The sequence below is a fragment of the Mus caroli genome, unplaced genomic scaffold (genome assembly GCF_978045245.1).
Source record: "Mus caroli unplaced genomic scaffold, Mus_caroli_1 scaffold_3, whole genome shotgun sequence".
Classification (NCBI taxonomy): Eukaryota; Metazoa; Chordata; class Mammalia; order Rodentia; family Muridae; genus Mus; species Mus caroli.
Window position 1 is genome coordinate 142,379,954 of NW_028227258.1, and position 12,062 is coordinate 142,392,015.

The 12,062-nt window shown below is 40.7% G+C and overlaps 1 protein-coding gene and 1 pseudogene across 4 annotated transcripts in view; both read right to left on the reverse strand.

Moving 5' to 3' along the window:
* Window positions 1-12,062, reverse strand: part of Dnajc5b (DnaJ heat shock protein family (Hsp40) member C5 beta) — a 102,459-nt gene that overhangs the window by 13,576 nt on the left and 76,821 nt on the right. The gene's annotated exons all lie outside the window — the stretch shown is intronic.
* LOC110290958 (B-cell lymphoma/leukemia 10 pseudogene) lies at window positions 8,246-11,658 on the reverse strand (annotated as a pseudogene).

A 12,062-nucleotide genomic window follows, 5' to 3' on the forward strand; every position in this document is an offset into this window, starting at 1 on the left:
AGAATTAGTTGGCATCTGAGTTCTCTGCTCTTGCACCCCACGGATTTATAGATCCATTACACTGGGAGGAGAGAGACTCGACAATCATTGATCAGCCCTTGCACATCGCTGAGGTTTCCTCATTGCACACGATAGGGTGATCATGATTTCCCCACTAATTCATTTTTTGGCTGGCCTCTTTTGTAGAGTTCGCCCTAGGTCATTTAGCAGTTATTGACACACAGCACTGCAGTATCCAGAGACGGGCAACTTTCCTCATGCAAAGACCAACCTAAGACACAGGGCCTGGTGGCAATAGGGTTACCCTATGACAGGAAAGGCTGTGACATTAGAAGAACGACCTAAAACAGGAGGCACGGCAGATGGACATAATTGCATAGGCCTAGACCAGCCTAATTTTATTAAAACAAAAAGGGGGAGATGTGAGAAGCCACATGTGCCGTTGCAGAGTGGCGCTGGCTACCACTGGCCACTGCCCATGATTATGGGTAAACAACCAATGTGCGCATGTTCATAAGAGGTTTTTGCCGAGTCACTGCCTGGCCCAACGCATATTAATGAGGTACTGGTAGCATAACCAATCAGGTATGGACACATCACTCCTAGGCCTATATAAGCAGCATCATTTCTGGGCTCAGGGTCTTTTGCCTATGCAATCAATGATCTCCCAATAAATGTGTGCAGAAGGATCCTATTGTGGCGTCGTTCTTGCTGGCGAGACGGGCGCTCACAATAGGGCACTATCAATAGAACAAAATGGCAACCATCAGATTGGGAAAAGATCTTTACCAATCCTACATCTGATATAGGGCTAATATCCAATATAGACAAAGAACTCAAGAATTTAGATTCAAACAATGAAATAACCCTATTACAAATGGGCTTCAGAGCTAAACAAAGAATTTTCAACTGAGGAATATGGAATGGCCAAGAAGCACCTAAAGAAATGTTTAACACCCTTAGTCATCAGGAAAATGCAAATCAAAACCACCCTGAGATCTCATACCCAGTCAGAATGGTTAAGATTAAAAACTCAGGTGACAGCAGATGCTGGCGAGGATGTGAAGAACGAGGAACAGTCCTCCATTGCTAGTGGGATTACTAGCTGGTACAACCACTTTGGAAATCAGTCTGGTGGTTCCTCAGAAAATTGGACATAGTACTACCTGAGGGCCCTGGTATACCATTTCTGGGCATATACCAAGAAGATGCTCCAAGATGTAATAAGGATACATGCTCCACTATGTTCCTAGCAGCCGTATTTATAATAGCCAGAAGCTGGAGACAACCTAGATGCCCCTCAACAGAGGAATGGATACAGAGAATGTGATACATTTACACAATGGAGTACTACTCAGCTATTAAAAACAATGACTTCATGAAATTCGTAGGAAAGTGGATGGAACTTGAAAATATCCTGAGTGAGGTAACTCAGTCACAAAATAACACACTTGGTGTGCACTCAGTAATATGTAGATATTAGCCCAAAAATTGGGAATACCCAAGATTCAATCACAGGTCATATGAAGCCCAAGAAGAATGGAAGACCAAAGTGTGGATTCTTCAGTTCTTCTTAGAAGCAGGAACAAAATACTCACAGGAGGAAATATGGAGACAAAGTGTGGAGCAGAGACTGAAGGAAAGGCCATCAGAAGACTTCCCCACCTTGGAGTCCATCCCATATACAGTCACCAAACCTGGACTCTATTTTGGATCCTGGGAAGGGCTTGCTGACAGGGCTTGATATGACTCTTTCCTGAGAGGCTCTGACAGAGCCTGACAAATACAGAAGCAGATGCTTGCAGCCAATCATTGGATTGATCTCAGGGTCCCCGATGAAGGATTTGGAGAATGGACTGAAGGGGGTTTGCAGCCCATGGAGGGAGCACCAATGTCAACTGATCAGACCCCACAGAGCACCTCGGGACTGGACCACTGATGAAAGAGTACAAATGGAGAGACCCATGGCTCTGGCCACATATGTGACAGAGGATGACTTTGTTTGACATCAGTGGGAAAAGAGACCTTAGGCCTGAGGGTACTTGATGCCCCAGTGTAGGGGAATGCCAGGGCAGGAAGACTGGAGTGGGTGGGTGGGTGGGCAAGCACCCTCATAGAGGCAGGGGGAGAGGGGATGGGATAGGGGATTTCCAAAGGAGAAACCTGGAAAGGGGAAAATGTTTAAAATGTAAATAAAGAAAATATCCAATAAAAAGATGAAATAACATTAAATGTCATATTTTGTGGATTTCTGATGTTTTTGAAGACTATCTATGTAAAGTATATTCAACTGTTAAACCTTAGCTACTCTTAGCCATTTCTATTTGAGTATAAATTGAAAGTACTTTACTATAATTAAATGAGAATCTAACTTAACCATGAGTTTACCACCTGGCCCTTAACTTGCATGTTTAATCATTGTCTTAGTGACAGTTTAATTGCTGTGAACAGACATCATGACCAAGGCAGAACTTATAAGGACATTTATTTGAGGCTTGCTTAAAATTCAGTCTATTATCATCAAGGTGGAAGCATAGCAGCATCCTCACAGGTATGGTTTAGGAGGATCTGAAAGTTTTACAACTTCATCAGAAGGCTGCTAGAATACTGACTTCCAGGCAGATAAGACAAGTCTTACAGCCCACACCCACTGTGACACACCTACTACAACAAGGCCACACTTCCTAATAGTGCTACTCTCTGGCCCAAGCATATACAAATCATCATATTCCACTCCCTAGCCCCTATAGGCTTATTTGAACATATGAGTCTATTGCATACCTAAACATACAGTAATGCAAAATACATTTAGTCCAAATTCAAAAGTTTCCATAGTCTATAGCAGTCTCAACAGTGTTAAATGTCCAAAGCTCAAAGTCTCTTCTGAGATTCATCTGATCACTTAACTGTAATCCCCAAAGCAAGACATGAAACCAGCTGGGCAAATTCCAACCTCTCCATCTCCAATTCTGATGTCAAAGTGGTCTTCAGATCTCCAACTCCTTTTTCATCTTTGTTGGCTGCAACAAACTTCTTTCTCCTAGGCTTGCTCTACTCCCTGTTAGAAGATTTCCTCAGCAGAGAGCCCACAGCTCTGATATCTTCAATGTCTGGAATCCACACATGATCTTCTAGGCTCCACCAGCTCTGCCCTCTGTATTATTCTAAGCTCAGGTTGATCCACTCCACTGCTACTGCTGTTCTTGGTGGTCATCCCATGGTACTGGCATCTCCAGTACACTGAGGTCTTCCTCTGCAACTAGGCTTCACCAATAGCCTCTCATAAGCTCTTTTCATGGTGCCAGGCTTCAAATCCTTTGCATGACCCCTTCAGTCCTGGGCCATCAACTGCAACTGAGGCTGCACCTTCACCAATGACCTTCCATGCCCTCTCACAGTGACAAGCCTCAGCTGCTCTTCATGACCCCTTCATGCCTTCAAAACCAGTAACACCTGCATGACTGTTACATATTACCAAGTACAGCTGCAGCACAAGGTACAACATTGGCTATTTCTGGAACAGAGCTTCTTTGTGCTCACAGAAAACACTTCCCAGAAGATTTCACCTCAGTGATGCTGGTCTCTTCTTAATCACCACTAATTTCCTAGCTCCAGCTAACCAGCATCAATTGTCCCAGTAATCCCTTCTAAAGAATCATGTGGCTGATGCTGCCAAGTTCTGCTGCTTGTTGGGTCTGGAACATGGTCCCCTTGTTCTATTGAATTATCACCAGCTTTCTGTTTTCCAACTCATTCACCGCCTAAACTTGGCTGTCCTGGAACTTGCTCTGTAGATTGATTTTGAACTCAGAGATCCACATGCTTGTCTCCTAAGCACTGGGACTAAGGTTGTGATTCACCAAGCCTAGATTTAAGTTTTTCTTCACCTAGAACTTGCTCTGTTCTAGGCTGGCCTTGAACTAAGAGATATGCTTTTCTTTGCCTCTTTTACTACCATACCTAGACTAAACTTAGCTGGGTAGGATCTTGCCCCAAGGTCACTTTTTCCTTAATTCAATTTAATATCCTTAAATACAGGATTCAGCTTCATTTCACTTCCTGGTGCCCCTTTAATACTTGAACCATATATTTTTAATTTTTTTCTCAGCTTGCTATGCTTTTTTAAAATGTTCTTCCTGACACTTAACCAGAGAATAAAGTCTATGATGGGTGTTTCTGAGACTTCTTTTGTCAATACAAAATTCATCTGAGTCTCTTTACCTTAGCCTCAGGTGGACTCTTCAGAGAAGGGCAAAAAATAGTGACAATCTTTACCAAAATACCACAAAAGCAGTTTCTAGGTCAGATATTGATGTTTTCCACTGAAACCTTTTGGGACAGATCTGCATGGTTTCAATCAGTCTCAGTAAGAAAGTCCTCCATATTCCTACTGGGATAACCCATTAAGACCCAGTTAAAGCATTCCACTGCTTTACAAATCCAAAGTCCCAAAATACACACTTTTCCAAACAAAAGCATTATCACCCCACTCCTGGTACCAACTTCTGTCTTAGGGTTTTATTGCTGTGAACAGACACCATGACCAAAGCAACTCTTTGAGGACAACATGTAATTGGGGCTGGCTTACAGGATCAGAGGTTCAGTCCATTATCATAAAGGTGGGAGCATGGCAGCTTCCAAGCAGGCATGGTACAGGAGGATCTGAGAGTTTTACATCTTCATCAGAAGGCTGTTAGGAGAATACTGACTTCCAGGAAGATAGGACTAGGGTATTCTAGCCCATGCATACTATGACACATGTACTCGAACAAGGCCATACCTCCTAATTGTGCCACTCCCTGGCCCAACCATATACAAACCATCACAAACATCTTGTTCTTAAATAAGGTGCATAGGCACAATGCCTATCTAAGTGTAACTATTAATTTCAAATTTTATATCAATATACAGATTTATATCAATGAAAATCTTAAATCTTTATCACTATATAAATTCTGTACCAATTTAAGAGATTGTAACTTCAATTTTAGATCAATAATAAAGATTTCTACCAATGTAATATTATGGCTATACAATGTTTTATTCACAAATATTTAGCAGTCCATTCCATCTATTTCCTCCATGTTCAAAATTATGACCATTCATAAATTATCCCTTAGAATAACAACCTATCTAATTTGTAAAATAATAATATCCAGACACCAAAATCCAAGGAATCAAGCTTCTTTATGCTGATTAGGAGCACTGAGAAATTCTTTAAAGGGGCAGAGAGGAATAGGAAAATTAGAAACTTGGTTAGACTTAAGAAAGCTAGCTTTAGTATCTGTTATCCAGTCTCTGTATGCTTAGAAGGCTCAGGGCTTGACTGAAGTTCTGACTGGATCCATCTGAAAAGTTGGATGAGGCCAAATGATCTGGAATCAGTAACAATCCTAAAGCTGTTCTGGAAACAAGTCTCTGGATAGCATCAAGAGCAGGAGGCTGAACAGCTGGTCAGTTCAGTATCTTTGAGTATAAATCTTGTCAAAATTGTACATTTTGTAATATATGATTCTCACAACCAAAATTTTAGAACCTTTAAGATTTTTGTATGGATTGTGCAGGATGCACAGATCAGATAAGGATGGAATTTTTTTGTTTGTTTGTTTGAGCAGGTGAAAAACAACTTTCTTGTTATTAATTAATTTCTCAGTAACCATTTGTAATAATTCTTCATTTATGCCTTATGAAGGAGGGCACAAAGAATCTTAAAGATTCGATAACCGATAAGATTTATTGACTCATTTTAGCTGAAGTTTTGGCTAGAGACATTTTTATGTCTAAGCCAGATACTGGGCTGTTTCTATATCCAGGAATCAGCAGATCAATTTACCTGTCTTGCTTGATTTTCTCAAAATTTTTTGAGATGTTCAGGTGGCCTTCCTCTGTCATATCTGATCCATATTACTCTGAAAGGGATCCAGAGCCTTTTCTCCTATCCTGTCAACACAAAACAGAAACTTTCTCCCAAAATAGCATGTTCTTGGTCCAGTAACTGGAAATCATTGAGGGTATAGCTTGACCTAGCTCCCAGAGGAACTTTAACACAACCACCAAACTCATAACCACACTCATTTTGATAGTAAAAACAATTCAAAGCAATTAAAGCAATGTAAACAAATAGTATCTGTTGAGACAGTGCTTCTACTGTCCCCTGGCCAACCTTCATGAGAGCAAGGCCTTCGTTATTTATACATCTGTGTAAACTTAAGTTGACCCTACTCTGGAGATTACTATCTCTGTGGGTTCATATTGTAGTATGTGCCTTTCTCTAGATATAATTCTCAAGGCCTAGGTTTCTACTGTCTGAGATAGGCTAGGCTCCCTACCTCCTCCTGCTTTCAACCTAATCTATTTTTTTAAGATCAAAATCCTCAATATTTATATATCTCTATATAACTTTAATTCAATTCCCTCTACTTGCTATATAAACCTATTTATAGGCTTTAATTTTTATTACAGATGTGTCAACCAGGTTCAAAGGCCCTGAAAAATTGTCCTGGCAAGGCTTTTCAAGTGTCTTGAAATCACTTGTTAATTCATTTTCCCCAACTTCTCTCTTCTGTGGAGCTTAATACTTGCTGCATCTACCATCTGGATGCAGCACGTGACTCAGCTCTGCTCCTCTAAGAAACCAATTCATCCCCCATATTAAACTATATCATTGTATGTGTGTAATCCAAGAATTTCTTAAATTATTAGTGGATTCTAACTTTCCATGTGCTGGTACACCATATATAGTGTGGAGTTTTGTCTACACTGCTTTGAGTTCCTGTCAAGTCACATGCTTGCACACCTGCACACTGCCCAGGAGCTATCTTAGATCATCCTTAAATGAAATACACACACACACACATACACACACACACACACACACACACACACACACACACACAAATTTAATCTTGAAATGCCCTCGCTACTCATTGACTGGGCACTCCTAATCCTTCCCCTTGCTACACCAGGCCCAGTCAGGAAAGTGGCCAGAGGCCACTTACCTGGAAACTCACATTGCTAGTTGGTGTTTTCCTCTGCTACTGTGGTCCCCTTCTTCCATTCTCCAGTCTTCTGATTCTCTCTCTGTGCCCTACCTGAGCAACTCTCAGTTTCCCACCCCATGCTCAGCCATTTGCTATTGGCATCTTAATCGATAGACCAAAATCCAATTGGGGGCAAGGACTTTCAATGTCAATAAACACAGCTTCCCCATCAAAGCATCAGAACTAGCCTCACACTAGTCAAAGCCAGCAAACTGGTTGGTTGGTTGGTTTGTTTGTTTGTTTTAATTAAAAACTTTATTGTTAATAGCAAATTTTCATTTCTTAATTTTTAAATAATAGAAATATATAGGAGTTAGATGTCAGGAAATAGGTAAAATTATAATTTAAATAAAGACAATCAGCATTTTTTAAATGTGTAAAGTTAGCCAAACTTTAATGCAGTAAAAACACAGATGGAGCTGGTGGCTGCCTGATGCAAACACTAAAGCCACACTGCCCACTGCACACATCCTGTCAGTTCCTCTAGCTGCTCACCCATGCTCCACATGGCAGCGCTCTCGGATCCAGAATGAACGGCTCAGAGCGAGGATTTTAGACAATTACAAGTATGATCCATTAATTACAAGTGATGCCCTGCCAGGATAACATCCTTTAGGATAGGGCTGAGGACACAAGGCCTGTGAAAGTAAGACCCTCACACTGGCAGGGTGAGTATAAAACAAATTTTGGCCCACTGAGGTCACAAGGTTCAGTGCCATCAGGTGTCTCCTCAGAACCTGATGGCCTCTCAAGAAGTAAGGACTGGGACACTCTCCTGAGTGTGTCGGCAGCTTTCCCAGTGCCCAGCTTTCCTGAAACAGAATAGCTTACTGCTAAAATGTACTGCCAGATCAGTGGGAATAACAATCAGACTGAAACTTTGTAGCATAAATGTGCTAAAAAAACATTATTCCCAATCCACAAGTTGTTTTCTCAAATTGAGAAATATTCTATAAAATCAGTCTTATAAAAAGTTCAAATTACGCAAACACCTAAAAATAATAAAAAAGAAAGGACATTATGGAAAAGTCACGACCACCATGATTTACACCCTAGAGTGCTTCTTTACCCTAACAAATCCTATTTACAGAGAATGTGTACACTGTGATTGCAAAGGCACGCATGGAATGTGAGTGGTTTGTATAGAAAGATCATATCCTTCACAGCATTTTGCATCACTAGTAAAACGACTAGGTGGTGATATATCATTGGCGTGAAAGAGCCCGTGACTGTAAGGGGAGAAACATCTCACTTGAGTTTCCACAACGTACCCCCTCTTCCAACGGAAGGTCTGAGGGCAAAGGGGGAGCCCCAGGGTCCCCGGGTCTAGGAAGAGTGGCTGACGAGAAGCTGCTGTTTTCAGTCCTGCCAACTTCCAGGACTGGCAAGTTCAGGGACAAGGTCACAGAGAAGAAGGGAGCGGTGCTGGACTCTCCCTCCGGGTGGTACAGGACAGTGGATGCTCTCTGTTTCTCAGAGAGATTGCTCTCATCTGAATTGCACCTAGAGAGGCTGTTGGTGGCTCCAGCTGCAAAGGGCTCACAGCTGCTGCACTTCAGGCCTTTGAAGTAATATTCCAGTTTTATATTCCGAAGCCTTAGCACCTCATCCGTTATCTTTTGAATCAGGAAGCTCTGTGTTTTCTCCCTGCGATGGATTCCACAAGGGTGTCCAGGCCCCTGGGGTTCTTCTGTAAGTAGTCTAACAACTTCCCAGCCCGTTTTCTACTTGAAGTTCGGCAAGAAATTTCTTCCGTGTCTTCTCTACTTAGTTTTTTTTTTTTTTTTTTTTTTTTTTTTTTTTTTTTTTTGCACGTAGATGATCAAAATGTCTCTCAGCTATGATTTTCTCACACAGGTAAACATGTAAATTCTCTAAAGCGTCCTTCTTCACTTCAGTCAAGTCCTCCTCCGTGAGGGACGAGGGACGGTGCGGGAGCTCCCATGGCCGAGGCTGGGATGGCGTACTTAGCCACCCAGGCTAAGGGCTTGGGCCTCCGGGAATCAGGCTGTAACTTGGGGGGTGGGGGTGGGGGTGGGGGTGGGGAGGGCTAGAAACAGAAGGGGTGGGGAACGGCCCGCAACCTGGTTTTTTTTAAAAGATGAGTCTCTTCTAAAAAGGATTTGAGATTTCAAATATGGATTTTTATAAATTAAGAAATATAACATTTTATAATTTGTTTTTTAGATTGAAATTTGAAGTGGTCGATTACTTAATTCAATGGAAAATACACTTTTTCTTTTCTTTTTCTTTTTTTTTCTTAGATATTTTATTTATTTACATTTCAAATGTTATCACCCTTCCCAGTTTCCCCTCCAGAAACTCCTTATCCCATCCTCCCTCCCCCTGCTTCTGTGAGCTAAGTCCTATTCTTTTCCTTTTCTGCATTTTTTAACTGTTTGAGCATTTCATACATGCATATAATGTGTTTTAATCAAATCCAGCATTCCCTCTCTTCCAATCTCTCCCCAAGCTACTTCGTGTGTGCCTTCCTTCCTCGCAACTCATGGAGTGCAGCAAAGATTCCCACATGGACATGGATAGAAGCCCAGCTACTAGAGCAGTGGTTCTCAACTTGTGGGTCTCAACCCACTTCGGACTGAACAACCCCTTCACAGGGGTTGCCTAAGACAATCAAAAAACACAGATATTTTCATTATGCTTTATGACAGTAGCAAAATTACATTACAAAGTAGCAACATAAAAAATGTGTATTGTTGGGCGTCAAAACGCGAAGAACTGTAAAGGGTTGCAACACTAGGAAGCTCGAGAACCACTGTTCTAGAGCATGATCCAATCTCCCCAAGGCTCATGGATCATTGAAGGGGTTGGAAAGACTCTAACAGTCAGAAGTAGTGGACTTTGTAGAGAAACAATATTTTCTGATATGACAGGCCCATATGAGTTCACAGAGGCTACAGCTGTATTTACAAGACTAAGCCAGTCATGGGGAATGGGGAAATATCATGAAGTCCAAACTCTTACTAACTTCTGTTCTCTCTTTGGTTGATTTAGTAAGGTCTGAGAGGGAAAAGTTCAGCAGTTGCTAGCTTTTTATCTGGAAGGAAAATATCTTCATATTAGATTTATTATATTTCATATTTTAGCACTTCTGAATAAAGAAATAACAGGAGGAAGAGGTGCTGCCTTTCACTAAAATCAGTATTTATGAACAAAAGATTAAATTTCCAGCTATAATCTTCATCTGTGAGTCAAATTTCCAAGCACAGGATATTTACATATATAGCACTTAGATGAATGGTTACTATAAACTGCCAGTTGCCACATGAATCTCCACACTGTTCTATTATACCTCAATTAGCTCTTCCTTCTTTCTCCTTCCTAGAGAAATGTGTTCAGTAGCACCTTCAGTCAGACCACAGGCCAAAAAGAACAACCCCCAAAGTCTGTTCTTTCCTCCTTACCGGTCTTCACTTGCATTAAAATTATCAGTAAGTTACATATGTCTCTGAATTAGTGGAATGTAAATATGAACCTAACTATTGCAACTGACCACAAATGAAGCATAGATTCTCACAATCAGATGTTATGTGAGCAATGGTGGTTCCAGTGTACAGTTAATGAGACTTAGGCCATAGAGACTCCTACCAATACAGAACCTTTTAAGAGTCCATTTGCATAGACCTGAAACAAAAGTCATTCTATCAAAACCAGACGAAGCACAGCCTCTTTCCACATTGACCTTTTCATGACATCTCTTTTTGACAATGGATACAAAAACATATTAAGAGATTTAGATAAGGAGAAACACAATTGAAGAGGGGAGGTGGTGAATCAGTCATTTAACCACCATTCAATGGGGCTTAATTTTGTAGTTTGCAGCAAGCAGTGTATAGCTAGTTATTGCTACTCCTACAGCTCACTATGCCAACCCATGTGCTAGGAGGACATTAAAACCCATGCCAGACACTGTGACACATCGTCTGAATGTGTCCTCTGGGCTCTGAGACCAGGAGGATCAGGTGTTGTGACATCAACATGGTCTGAAATGTACAGAGTAAAATAGTTGTCTGTGGAAAATTCTTCCAAATCTTACATATACAATATACATAGTCAACATGAGCTTTAAAGCTAGATGAAACTATTATAATTCAATAATAGTAATAAAAATAACAATTATAATAAACAAGTAAGTTTTGTTTGAATACAGTAGAGAAAAGGAAGAGTTGTTTTTATATTTTCAACAGAAAATTATATTGTAAATTTGTTATATGGATATGCAATCAAAGAATATACCACAGACAAACTAGGTGGTTAAATGACTGATTCGCCACCTCCCCTCAATTTTGTGACATACTCATGATTATTTGTCCACTTTTAAGCTCATTAATTCATCATGATTACTTTAATTTAAAACAAATACTGATATTCAGAACTGTGTGCTATTCTCGTAAAGAGGTCTGGCCAGATTGCATAAATTTCAAGAACCATAAGACTTGGGTCACCTTAGCATAAAATCTTTCAAATGTTTATTAAAAAAAAAAGCCATTCCTGTGTCTTAAGGATTCTTTAACAGTGGTATAAGATTACCGACCTGACCTCTGCAATGGAGTTGGTAGTTCTGGATGTCAGAACAGCCAGAGGAACACAGACCCATCACCAATCACCCAGCAGGGAGTAGCTCTGGGGAGAATCTGGCACCTAGTGTAAGATTCTGTTCCAGAAAAAGAGATCTTTCCACCAAGGTCTCTGAAATGACCTGCAGGAGCTTTTATCCAACTTTTTCAGGTAAGTATGGATGCTGGACTTGGGAGATCTGGGTTCAATTCACTCAGATTTAGCTTTCCTACTACAAATGCGAAGCTAAGGAAGAATTAGAAGTGCAAAGGCTTGCAAGTAGAGATACCACAATGAGACCCTTGACTTTGCATTCTGACTTATAAATTATAAAGATGCTTTAACCTAAAATAAAAAATAAAGATGAAAAGTAAAGACAATGCCACCATAGCCACTGTCTGTCCCTCCCTGTGCTCTGTCCATGGCTGAGTATTGGGTATTGAT